The sequence below is a fragment of the Camellia sinensis genome, chromosome 15 (assembly GCF_055761805.1).
Source record: "Camellia sinensis isolate YWXY chromosome 15, ASM5576180v1, whole genome shotgun sequence".
In the NCBI taxonomy this organism is placed as follows: domain Eukaryota; kingdom Viridiplantae; phylum Streptophyta; class Magnoliopsida; order Ericales; family Theaceae; genus Camellia; species Camellia sinensis.
The window spans coordinates 80,168,447-80,181,014 of record NC_138975.1 but is presented as its reverse complement, the minus strand read 5'-3'; the positions used below and the strand labels follow the sequence as shown (position 1 = coordinate 80,181,014).

General features: G+C 36.8%; 1 pseudogene across 1 annotated transcript in view; it reads right to left on the bottom strand.

The window, feature by feature from the left end:
- LOC114258034 (ABC transporter C family member 12-like) overlaps nucleotides 1–12,568 on the bottom strand; it is a 138,717-nt pseudogene that overhangs the window by 36,059 nt on the left and 90,090 nt on the right. The window contains exons 22-26 of the transcript XR_014356960.1: nucleotides 8,242–8,381; nucleotides 1,994–2,194; nucleotides 1,773–1,871; nucleotides 1,499–1,651; nucleotides 680–1,083 (exon numbers count right to left, since the gene is read on the bottom strand). The product of XR_014356960.1 is annotated as an ABC transporter C family member 12-like (transcript). The remainder of the gene's footprint in view (nucleotides 1–679; nucleotides 1,084–1,498; nucleotides 1,652–1,772; nucleotides 1,872–1,993; nucleotides 2,195–8,241; nucleotides 8,382–12,568) is intronic.

The window sequence follows — 12,568 nt, the reverse complement described above, 5'->3', positions numbered from 1 at the left end:
TTTTATTAGAAAATACGAAAAATATAGCAGTATCAGTGGATATCCTTTTCAATCATTGTCAGTCACATGTCCAGCATACAACATGAGATTTTGATCAAGTATTCTAGGATTCTTATTTTTTGAGCTGAAACATAGAGGTTGAAACAGAATGAGTTATTTAATGTGTTTGAAAATTTATTACAGCAGTGAAACTCATTCTGACTACCTTATTGAACCCAAAACCTACAACCTTTCCTTTCTTTAAAACTACCACAAAATCACTTGCAGGCAGATATACTTTACCTAAAGTCATATAAGTTCATACAATAACATGCAATTGCAAACCTATTCAAGAAAAGATTCATATTAATTTTGGTCATTTAATTTTGTTTTCCCTAGAAGCAATCAAGAAATCAATGAGCATGTTAGAATATATAGTGATATATGTTATTTTTGTGTTGAGTGAGGGTACTATGGTCATATGGTTATATTGTATTTTATATAAATATTTGCCGATGGTTTTAGGTTTATTCAAGAACCTAAAAACATACGTTTAATAGACAGTCTTCTCTTTGTTTCTTCTCTCTTTCTCTCTAGCCCTAATCAAAGTTTTTCATACTGTTCCACTTCAACTGAACAGTAAGAAACAACAAAGTATGATAGAAATGTAATACTAAAACTTCATGATACAGCATACTACCTCTTTAAGACTTTCCAACTGACAACACCTGTCTCTCGTTCTTCCTGCTTTATAAGAACAGATTTTCCTTCTTTCCTTTTATTTTTTGAGTTCACACTTTTTGGAAAAGCATTCTGCACACCATTATCAGCAGGCTTCGAGGATTTATAATCAAGATTAATTCCATCTTCCATTTCATCACCATATTCCTTTTCATCCACATGTTCTTCCATTTTCCTTGCATTCTCCATGAGCTTTTTGAAGAATGTTCCACTTCTAGAAAGCTCCTCGAATGTTCCCTCCTCTTTGACCATACCTTCAGATATTAATATGACTTTATCTACCTGAGGAAGAAAATGTAGCTGGTTTGTGACAAGCACTCTGGTTTTCCCTTGCAACTCGCCTTTGATACAGTTGTTAAAAACCTGGAGGAAATTGATACTGGAGATTAGACCAAGAACCAAAAAAAAAAAAAAACTAATGATTAACAAAGTTGAGAAGATTCAAGAGCCAATTCAGTGATAATTATGACCCAAGATAATGTTTAGATGTTTAGAAAACATGAGCAATATTCTGAAGAGAAATAAAGGAGAGATGAAACAGAAAGTCATCTCAGTTTTCTGATTATTCTTCCGGAAGGTATATTTCAGTAAATTTAGCTTGTTTACAAGTACGAAGAGTTAGCAACAAAGAGTTTCAGAGACCTTTTTCCATAAAGTATATGGTATAATCTCAGCACAAATGACACTCTAAGTCAAAGTAAACCATTTTAAATATAAAAATTTTCGTACTCTCTAACTAGGTAGGTGACAATATATTGCTTAAACATGCAATGTTTACCTGTCGACCAACATGGGCATCTAGAGCACTTAAAGGGTCATCAAATATGTATACATCTGCATTTGAATATACAGCCCTAGCCATGGAAACCCTTTGCTTTTGTCCCCCACTAATATTCACCCCTCTTTCACCAATCTCTGTAAGATCGCGACCCTGAAAAAGCATTAAATACACAAGAAATTCAGGTCCAGGATCCATTTTAATGTAATGACAGCATTCCATCACATATCATGTTAATGAAAACTAATCACAATCATATAACATTATACTTAACAGGAAGTAAGTCAAGGTCATGCTGCAATGCAGTTACATCTATTGCCTTCCAGTATCTGGCTGGTTCAAAGTTAGATCCAAATAATATGTTCTCGCGTACCTGCAAGGATAAGATTTGCTCATTAAAAATGTGAATGATCATAAATCCTGAGCATTTTTAATATAACAAATTTTCAGCTACAGGACATAGTTTTGATTGAGGATGAGCATGCTGTAACTCACAGTAGCATTGAAAATCCATGAAATTTGGGGAACATAAGCAACAGATCCTCTGATGACAACACTTGCATCTGCTACCGGCGGAAGCTCCCCAATCATTGCCGATATAAAAGACGTCTTTCCTTCTCCAGTACCACCAACAACTGCAACTAGACTACCAACTGGGATGTCCAAATTGATGTTTGCTAATGTGGGGTTTTCTGCCTGAAAAAAATGTATATATATATACATAAAAATACAGGAAACATAAATCCTAAAAGTCACAGGATTGCTAATGTTATCAGTATATGAGAAGATTGAACTCGTGTAACTATCCAGTGGAAAGGTAATGGCTTCACAGCTGAAGTAGTTTACCGTTTCCTTTATTTTATTTTCACTTCTTTATTTTTTTGGCAGGCAACTGTAACATTTTCTTGTTGATGCATAAATGGTAAACCTTGACCATTAGACAAGTAGGGCTGAAATATGTCTTATAAAATTCTGTGTTTCACTCTAGTTCACATAACAACATTCACCGTCCATCTTTCCCTATCAGGGGACTAAGGAAAAGGTTATACACAGTGCACAAGGCTCTTGCTTACGGTAGGTGTGGGAGAGAGAGTAGGTACTAGGTAGACAGCCTCCCCCCAACCTTTTTGTAAAGATGCTGATTAAAAAAAGTTCCAAGATAAAAAGTGAAAAATCATTATGAATGTTAAGTAACTTGGAATATATCTCTCATCTTTCTGAAGTCCAAATGCTTTTAAATCCTAATTATTCCTGGGCAATACATGTTAAGTTCGAACTATTTGTATGTAGAGATTCATGACTGCCACTTTTTCTTTTGATTGCTTTCTTAATCTGTTCACGTCACTAGCAAGTTTCTTTAGATAACTGCTACTTCCTATAGATTCCCCATGAACCTCTTATGATTATCTTTGATACAAATATGCTATATTTATAAACACCCAAAAGATACATGATGCTTTGACAGCTCCATTATATATTCTATAATAGAGAGAACACAATGCTTAGACAAACCAAAATAAGTAAGCACGAAGGACTAAAAAGCGCTATGAATGTCAAAATTTACTTTGTTGAGTGTTAGAATAGTTATATGTTCTATGTTATTTTTGTGTTAAGTTGTGGGTACTGTGGTCATATTGTTAGGTGGTATGTTTTATAAATATGTGCTGATGGTTTTAGGTTTATTTTAAGAACTTACAAATATATATTCAATATAACGCAGCCTTCTTTTCTTCTCTCTCTCTAACCCGAATCATAGTTTTACATATTTTTACATTCTAACTTGGTATTAGAGCATCAATTCTGCCCTATCAAGTGTTCATTAGACTCTTGGGATTATTCTGAGGTGACAATATGTGCTGATGTCATCCTTTGTACGATGACATCAGCATGACATCGTAATTTGTACGGACCAGATTGACCTCCCAAGGTCATTTTCTCCCTCTGATGATGATGATGACTTTTGTGGAATTTTTGGGACCATTTGATGCAAGTTTTCAATTTTTGAATGTTTTTCGAGTTTTTGGTGGTATTTTCTTCAATCTGTGGTATAGCCCATTAGCTGAAGTTTCTTCTTGCAATCAACTCTGTGGGAGCCGAAATTGCCCTAGAGAGCTGTTTCAGAGCTGGCTTTGCTGTTTTGTTGGATTTTCGAGTGATTTTGTTCATCTGTTTGGCGCAGCATTGCTGATTTTGTTCCAGTACTGTAGCTATTTGTTCATTCTGGTGATTCTGGTAATTTAGCTTGGTGATTACTAGTAGTGGTAATTTCTTTGGCTTGTTTGTTTGTTTTTTTTTTTTTTTTTGTGTGTGCGCGCATGCGCTTTATTGGTGGCTGGTGTTGGTCTTTGCTTTGTGCTGCCCATCTATTGTTATTTTCTAGTATTGTTGTTTTATCTCATTGTCATAGCCGAGGCAAAACCTGATGCAAAATCTTCATTGGTTAATGATGATGACTTACCCAAGTTTGTTACAACTAAGAAATTAAATGGACTGAATTATCTGGCATGGGCACATGCAGTTCAGATTTTCTTGTGTGGCAAGAAAAGTCACGCTTTCTTACTGAACTTCCACTAGCTGATAATGATAAGGGCTATGATGATTGGTTAAGTGAGTATTCATGTGTTATGGGGTGACTTTGGCATAGTTTGGAACCCCATGTTGCTACTACAGTGGAGTTTTGTGAAACCTCTAATGAAATTTGGGACTCCCTTGCTGATTCTTTTTCCAAATCAAAGTAGCATTTCTCATGTCTATGAGTTGTATGAATAGATCTTTGTTACTCGACAACCTAGTTGTCCTCTACCTAAATATTATAGTGGACTTAAGAACTTGTGGAATCAATTACTGCAGCACAGACCCTTTACTATTGGTTTGGCCCAACAGAAGTAATATTGGGAGGAGTTTATGATGACATCCTTACTTTTGGGTTTAGATTCTGATTTACGGGATTTCAAAGATCAGATTCTTATTAGTGAGACTTTTCCTTCAGCTGCTAATGCCTACTCTCGGTTATTGCTTTCTTCTTTGGGATAATGTCATTCTACATCTGGTTGCTCCTCCTAGTCCTTGTCCTCTTCTGCATTGATCTCTAGCAGTGGTGACCGTGGGCCTACCCCTAGGAGTTTTCATGGCCACTCTAGTCACCACGGCTCTCATGCTGGTTCACGTGGTTCTCATGGTGGTCGTTCTTCTCATGGTTCTCATGGTAGTGGTCGGCGTGGTACTAGTTCCATGTCCCGTGGTGATCGGAAGTGTACTTATTGTGGTTCCTTGGGTCATTTTGAACCCTGGTGTTGGAAGAAGTATGGTAAACCTGATTATGTGAATCAGGTTATGGATGCTCCATCCTTGCCATCGACATCCTTTCCTTCTGATATGGTGGTTTCCCCAGTTGATTCTCGTGATACACTCACTATTCAGATTAGTGAGGTTACTGACCACGTCCATTCTCTTCACATTGCTCTCCCGTCATCCTCCATAACTACATTGGCTAGTACAGGTAATATTGCATGTATGGCTCAAACTTCTAAGCCTTGGCTCCTAGACTCCGGTGCTAGTTCCAACATTTCTGATAATTCTTCTCTTTTTAATACTCTTCATCCTTGTTACCGATAATATTATCTTAGCTGATGGATCCTCCCAACCTGTCAGTGGGCAAGGTACTCTTCAATCCATCTCTAGTCTTTATGTTCCCACCTTTCCATTTAATTTGCCTTCTATTAGTCAATTAACTAAAGCTCTTCACTTTCTCTTACTTCATGTGTATTGCATGCCTTCCAGACCAAGCAGATGATTGGTTCGGGACATAAGAAAGATGACTTATATTTTTTGGATACTAATGGCTCTCCTCATCCTACTTCTGTTGTTTTGAGCGCGTCTCCTACAATGGCATTTCCGCTTGGGTCATCCATCATTGGCTAAGCTTAAGTTAGCTATTCCTGATTTGAGTCATGTGTCTCAGCTTGAGTGTAAAGTGTGTCAGCTTGGCAAGCATCGACGTAGTTCTTTAACTAGTCGTAGTGTTAGTCGCGTGTCTACGTCTTTTGATGTAGTCCACACAGATATATGGGGTCCCTCTCAAACTCCTACTATTAATGGTTTTTTTTTATTTTGTTATTTTTGTGGATGATTACTCTTGAATGACTTAGTTGTTTTTATTACAACAACAGTCTGACTTGCCCCAAATACTTTCTAAGTTTTATAATGAAATTTTTACTAAGTTTGGGAAATCTTTAAGATATTTCGGCCTGATAATGCCTTAGAATATGTGCAATCTATTGTGAATAATTTTTGTGATGATCGTAGTATTATACATCAGACTAGTTGTGCTCACACCTCCCAAAAAAGTAGTGTTGCTGAGCGGAAACATTGCCATTGTTTGGCCGCACCTTAATGTTTAACATGCATGTACCGAAACAGTTTTGGGGTGATGCTGTGCTCACTGCTTGTTCTCTTATTAACCGCATGCCCTCGGTTGTTTTACAAAACTAGTCTCATTTCTCTCAATTATACCCCAATTGTTCCCTGTTTCCACTTCCTCTTCGTGTGTTTGGTTGTGTGGGCTTTGTCCATGTCCTTGATTTAAGAATGGATAAGTTATCTCCCCATGCTCGCAAATGTGTTTTTTTAGGTTATTCTCGTACTAAAAAATGTTATCGGTGTTATCATACTAAGTGTCGTCAATTTTTTGTTAGGGTTGATGTTAGCTTTTTTGAGTCCACCTCTTTTTTTTTCCTCCTTCTGGCCAGCAGTTGTCTGCTCATCTTATCTCATCGTGAGGGGGAGCCGTCTTTTCCCACTCCCACTCCGACTCCGACTCCCACTCTTCTAGTGCCTTTTGTCCCCTCACCGGCTCTAGGTTTAGATTACTGTCATTCTTCACCATCTCCTCTATAGGTTTATCAGCGGTCTCAAGCGCGTCACATTGTTTCTTATGGCCCGGCTACTTCATCTTCTTCGTTAGAGGCTCTTGCATCTTGCTCCAGTGCTAAGGTTGAGTATCGTACCATGGCTTGTACCGCCTCTGAGATGTTGTGGGTTTGTTGTCTTTTGTAGGATTTTAGTATTTCCATTCCCACTCCACTGAACATATGTTGTGATAATCAGGCCACTATTTCATTTTTTAATAACCTTGTGTTTCATGAGCGCATGAACTATATTGAGATTGATTGTCATTTTATTCGGGATTTGTTGTTGTGGAAGCAACTTATGACACGATATATTCGTCCTGATGTTTAGTTGGGCGATACCCTCACCAAACCCCTCGCTGGGCATGTTCGATCTCTATGCCAGCTTGAGGGTTAGTGTTAAAATAGTTATATGTTCTATGTTATGTTTGTGTTAAGTTGAGGGTACTATGGTCATATTGTTAGGTGTTATGTTTTATAAATGAGGGCTGCTATTAGCAGCTGCCTAATTTCTTTGGACCCCTCATTTCTTTGAATCTCCGCCCTAAATCCTAAATTTTAATGAGATTTCTTTGAACAGACTTAATACCAATTTTACCCATATTCATAATATTATCACACCCAAGTGTACACTCACCTAATTTTGCACACCCTCTCTTCTTCTTCTCTCAGTGAACAATGAACGATTGAGAACAACAAATGATTGAGAGACGAATCAAATATCCCTCTCTTCTCTTCTCTCATAAACGATGGTCTCTTTCTCCTTGTCACCATGAACGGCGGTATCTCAGTCGAAAATCTCTTCTACGATCTCTTTCTTCTTCTCTTAGGTAACCTCCAACTCCCCATCACTTTTTTTTCTTGGTTTATTTCAGGGTAATACCCTCGATACAGGGGGTTTTAGAGGGAAAAACCCTTAGAAAAGAAATAGGAGAAAAATTCTGCAAAATAGAACCGTTCGGCATTCCAGTTCCGAACAAAATGTTTATATCCAACACTGCATTACTGAACTAAATGTTTTTGTTCAACACTGTATTACTGAACTGAACCTTAACAGTTGACAAACCAATACCGAATCGAAAATGACCCAGAATCGTAAATGCAAGATAGATAAACTTACCTATGCAATGCCAACCTCATTAGAGTTTTTGTCATCGTCTTCCATTGCTCTATAAGTATCAACAAATGGTGAAAAAGATCACAAATGTTGAAACTCAGAGTCTGTAATAGGATTGTTTGCAACATTAACTGATTTGGAATACTGAACACATTTGAAACCATCGAACAAAACGTTAACTGATTAGGTGGTTTCAAATGTTTTTCATTGAAGATGAATACGTGGGTGTAAGATGGTGATGAAGAAGAATACGGTTAGGCTTTAGGTTGGTAACGAATACGTATAGATGGGGATGAAGGTTGTACAATATTGTAGAGTGTCATTCTAATTGTTTTCATTTGGTGGGTGGGTGTTTCATTAAAAATTGTCATTTAATGTAATTTTACATCAGGATACAATTGTAATAAAAAAAAAAGAAGTTGAAAATTGGAGGGTTCAAAAAAATTAGGTAGGTGCTAATAGTAGCACTCTTTTTAAATATGTGCTGATTGTTTTAGGTTTATTTTAAGAACCTACAAATATATTCAATATAACAGTCTTCTTTTCTTATCCTCTCTTTCTCTCTAACCCTAATCATAGTTTTACATATTTTTACATCATAACTTTGAGCAATGCATAAGAAATCATAAAATTAAAGCACAAACACAGAATTGAAAAGAAGAAAGCAACACACACCATAAACACAAAACACACTTGTAAATTTAATGTTGATAGCAAACCTTAGAATCCCATGAAAAGTATCCATTCTTGATTGAGATGGCAGGAAGTTCTGGCTCAAGAGGTGGATTCGGTAACAGAATTCTTCCTTCAGCGAAGAATAGCTCCTCCAGTCGTTGTAATGATACATTTGCATTTACAACTTGTAAGCAATATCCATATTTAAATTTTAGAGCAAAACTGGCACTTGAGCACTACTCTGAACATGTAGGGGGGAGGGTGGGGGGAACATTCTATTTAACAGATATAAGGTAAAGAAATGAAAACAATTAGGCTGCAATATATCAGAATATAAAATATAAATATAAATAAATAAAAAGTGAATTGCAAAGCAGTTTTCACTCAGATCCTTCAATCATTTATCCCTCAGGGGCTGTATCATGACTTTTCAAAGGTAGTTATACACTCTTTGAGGTGTCGCGTGGTTAATGCCTCTTTCTATCTATGAGGCTAGCAAGGGGCCACCCTAAGGGTGTGCTAAGAAACCTTAACGATCCCTCAAAACAACACTGAGTCAGCTCTAAATTAGCATTTATGAAACACAACTACTTCATTTTAGTAGTCATAGCAGTGTCTAATTGAGATATTTATGGACACACCATATGGCATGTCAATTTTTTAATTATTTTTTCACTGGACAAGTTGGGGGGACACATCAAGCACATGCGTGTCTTGTGCCTAGATACTCCACATTACACATTTGTGTTTTTTATTTTATTTTTATTTATAATTTTAGAAAGTTGGTTTGGTGGTCAAAGTATTGCATTTCGAAACAAGATGGTGGCAGAAAAAAACATTTCTCCTAATACGTTATATCTTTGATATCTGTAATATGTGTCCTAAAATTCAACTAATATAGGCAGAAAGCATATGTCTTTGAAAAAATCAATTTCAGTGTGTTACTATAATCTTTTTTATGTACATTGGTTTGTAGAAATTTTGGTGCAAACTTTTGGCATATGTAAACACTATATTATTATTTCTCAAGAATAATAGTATGATTTACATATTTTTTATGGATGATCTATTCATTATTGTAATGACTCTAATTTTTTTTTTTAAAATAGCCAGTGCATAATTTAATTGAGCAAATTTTCGAATTTGATTGTTGTGTAAATTCTGTGCAAAAATAGTTCGGTTTTGTATTTTTTAGTAATAGTTTCCGATCTCAGAAATTTATATATTGTTCCCATATGAGTCTAGCACGTTGTATAAAAAATTCAGAATTAAATGATGAGTATTTATTTTATGAAAATTCACGAACTGATTGGTGTTCAGTTTAATTTATAACAGAATTTGAAATTGAGTTTTGGGTGCTCGGACCAGGATTTGAGATAAATTTGTTAGGACTATTTTGGTATATAATTGGACCATGTTTGATCTATGGGTGAGACCCATGATTTAAATTTAATTTAATTTAAATTTGTTTAATGACTCATCTTTAACTGTTTAGTCATTTTTAATTAGGTGATTGGTGGTAACCGCCTTAGGAGTTGTAATTATTTATTATATAGGATTATAATAAATATTTGATAGTTGATTTTATGGTGTGTACCATATGGCAAAAAATTATATATTTTATAAATAATGAAAATGTGCATATTTCATAGTGATCAAAATATTATATTTTGTGGTGAGAAAAATTATATCATTTTATAATTTATATTATAAAATTTGAAAGTATTATTACAAAAGTAATATGTATATATATATATATATATATATTTAAAAATACCAAGCTTTGGGAAGACAAACTCACAGGGGTTGCCCCTCTTTTTGTGTTGGCCATCATTCACCTTCCTTTCCTTTTCATCTCATATCATTTCTTGTTGGGTTGGCTGAGAGCTTGGCTCTCTTTCTCTCTATCTCAACGTCTCTCTCTCTCTCTCTCTCTCCTTTTCTCTTTTCTCTATTGTTGCTCAATCTTTGAGCTTCAAATGGAAGTCCTTAGAGTGAGATTTTGCAAAACTGTTGTAAATGAAAGTTGGAGAGCTCGTCGTGATATTCGCAATAGTGTTCTCGGATTCATGACCGGATGATGTTTGCATTTTCGGATTAGCTTTTCTTCATATTTGAGATAAGGACTTTCTTCATATTTTTATATTAAAAATGACAGATTATGGTTTTGACATGATATGATTTCACGTATATGTATTACTATTTTTTACATTAAAGCGTAAGGCGGCGGTCAAATCCTAGTCAAACACAACAACAGTAATATACGTGGAGTAAAACTCATCGTGAGATGAAATCTTATCGTTATAGAAGTCCCGACCAATTAGAGATTATGTAGTGTAAGACTTCTAGATCAATTATGTTACTTGCTAGGCAAGATACCGGATTATTATAAATAAACCAACACCCCTACGGGATGAGGTACCCTATTTTCTTAGCGGCTAGCGGTGTTTTTCTTGCACGCGATGGTTTTGGTTATCTTCTTCATTGGGTTTTTTCATAATTAAGTATGGTATTTTTTTTCTGTCCTAATAGAACCTAAATGCTTATGAGATCTATGATAGTATGGGTCATGATTGATGAAATAGTACTTTGTATGCCGAGCTTCTATTTACACACCATAGTTTACCTCAATACACACCATTTCTAGTTCACACCTCCACACCATCTTCATTTTTTAATATTTTCTCAATTCACACCCTTTATGCCCAAAATACCCTAACCCTACCTACCCCCAACCCAGCCACCACCAGATCCGGCGACCCACCCACGCGCTCATCCACCCTCCACAACCGATCCCGACTACCACTGTTCCTCCCTCAGACTCCTTCAACCCTTCCTTGCATCAATTCCGCCCCACTCCGACACCTCCACAACCACACCTCGCCATTACCGCAGCCTTAGTGACCGCCACCCCCAACCCTCGCGATTGACTAAGATCGATGAATGATCAATCGAATAGAGAGAGAGAGAGAGAGAGAGAGAGAGAGAGAGAGAGAGCGAGCAAGTGAAGAAGAGAAAAAGAGGTCGCAATGGGTAGGGTTCGCCAAAGGAGGCGTTGGAGAGTTGTTGCAGAGGAAAGATGGTACCAAAGGTAAAGGGCAGCGAGGGAGGCAGTGGAAATGGGGTAGATGGCAACCGGCGGTGGTGGGGTTGAGGTGGGTGGGAGTGGTGCTATTGGAGGTGAGGGGTAGCAACCGGTGTTGGTGGGGTTAGAGGAGGTGGCAGTCGGCGGTCGCGGGGTTGGGAGGAGGTGGTAGCCGGCGGTGGTGAGTTGAGAGGGAGGAAGGGGTGTGTAGGTAATTTAATTAAAGGATACAATGGTAATTAAAAAAAATTGGGATAATGGTGAGGAGCTTCTATTTGCACACACCCATTACACTCTATGCACATCCTTCGCAATAAATAACTTGTTTGGAAGTAGTATTGCAAAAATAAACAACTTGTTCGGAAGTACCATTCCGAAAATTGTAACGCCCTCAAAATAATAACATTAAACCCATCAGATAAGACAAGCATTTACATATAAACTAACCACATTCCTTTATTTCATTGAGTTTCATTACATAAGTATTACATGTTAACATCAAAACAAAATGCCCTACGGGCTTACAGCTTTCCAAGTTAACACTTGGTCTCAACAAAAGAGTACTAACTCGTTCACACATTAAGCCCTTGGCTTGAAGTTACATGTAATACATCAAAAGTAAAACAACTACACTATGTCCGCCTCTAGCCTCCCAAGCTAAGTCCTTGGAGGTGGCATGCTTCCTGTACCTGAAAATGATATTCCCATATAGGGTGAGCCACAGCCCAGTAGAAATACACTAAACCAACCATGGACAATGACTAAAACATTAGCAATTGATAGTTGGTCAACACTGATACAATCACATAAATTACATATTTATGTCAACGACTTACAAGTCCCAATTACTTTTCATTTTCCCTTTTTCAACAGATAAGCATGCTAGCTCTATCATCATTTCTACAGATATGTATAAAAACTATATCTCACATTCAGATAAGCATAAAAGCTATATCCACATTCTCAACAGATATGTATATCAACAATATCCACAGATAAGCATACAAGCTGTATCCACACTCTACAACAGATATGTATATCAACAATATCCACAGATAAGCATACAAGCTGTATCCACACTTCACAACAGATATGTATATCAACAATATCCACAGATAAGCATACAAGCTGTATCCACACTTCACAAAGATAAGCATATGAGCTCTATCTTCACTTCTCTAGACAAGCATATGAGCTCTGTCTACGGAGTTCATCCCCTATCTCCTCCCAATACCTATCCGGTTTAGAGGTACATCCCCTATCTTCCCCTAAACCGCGGAGTACAT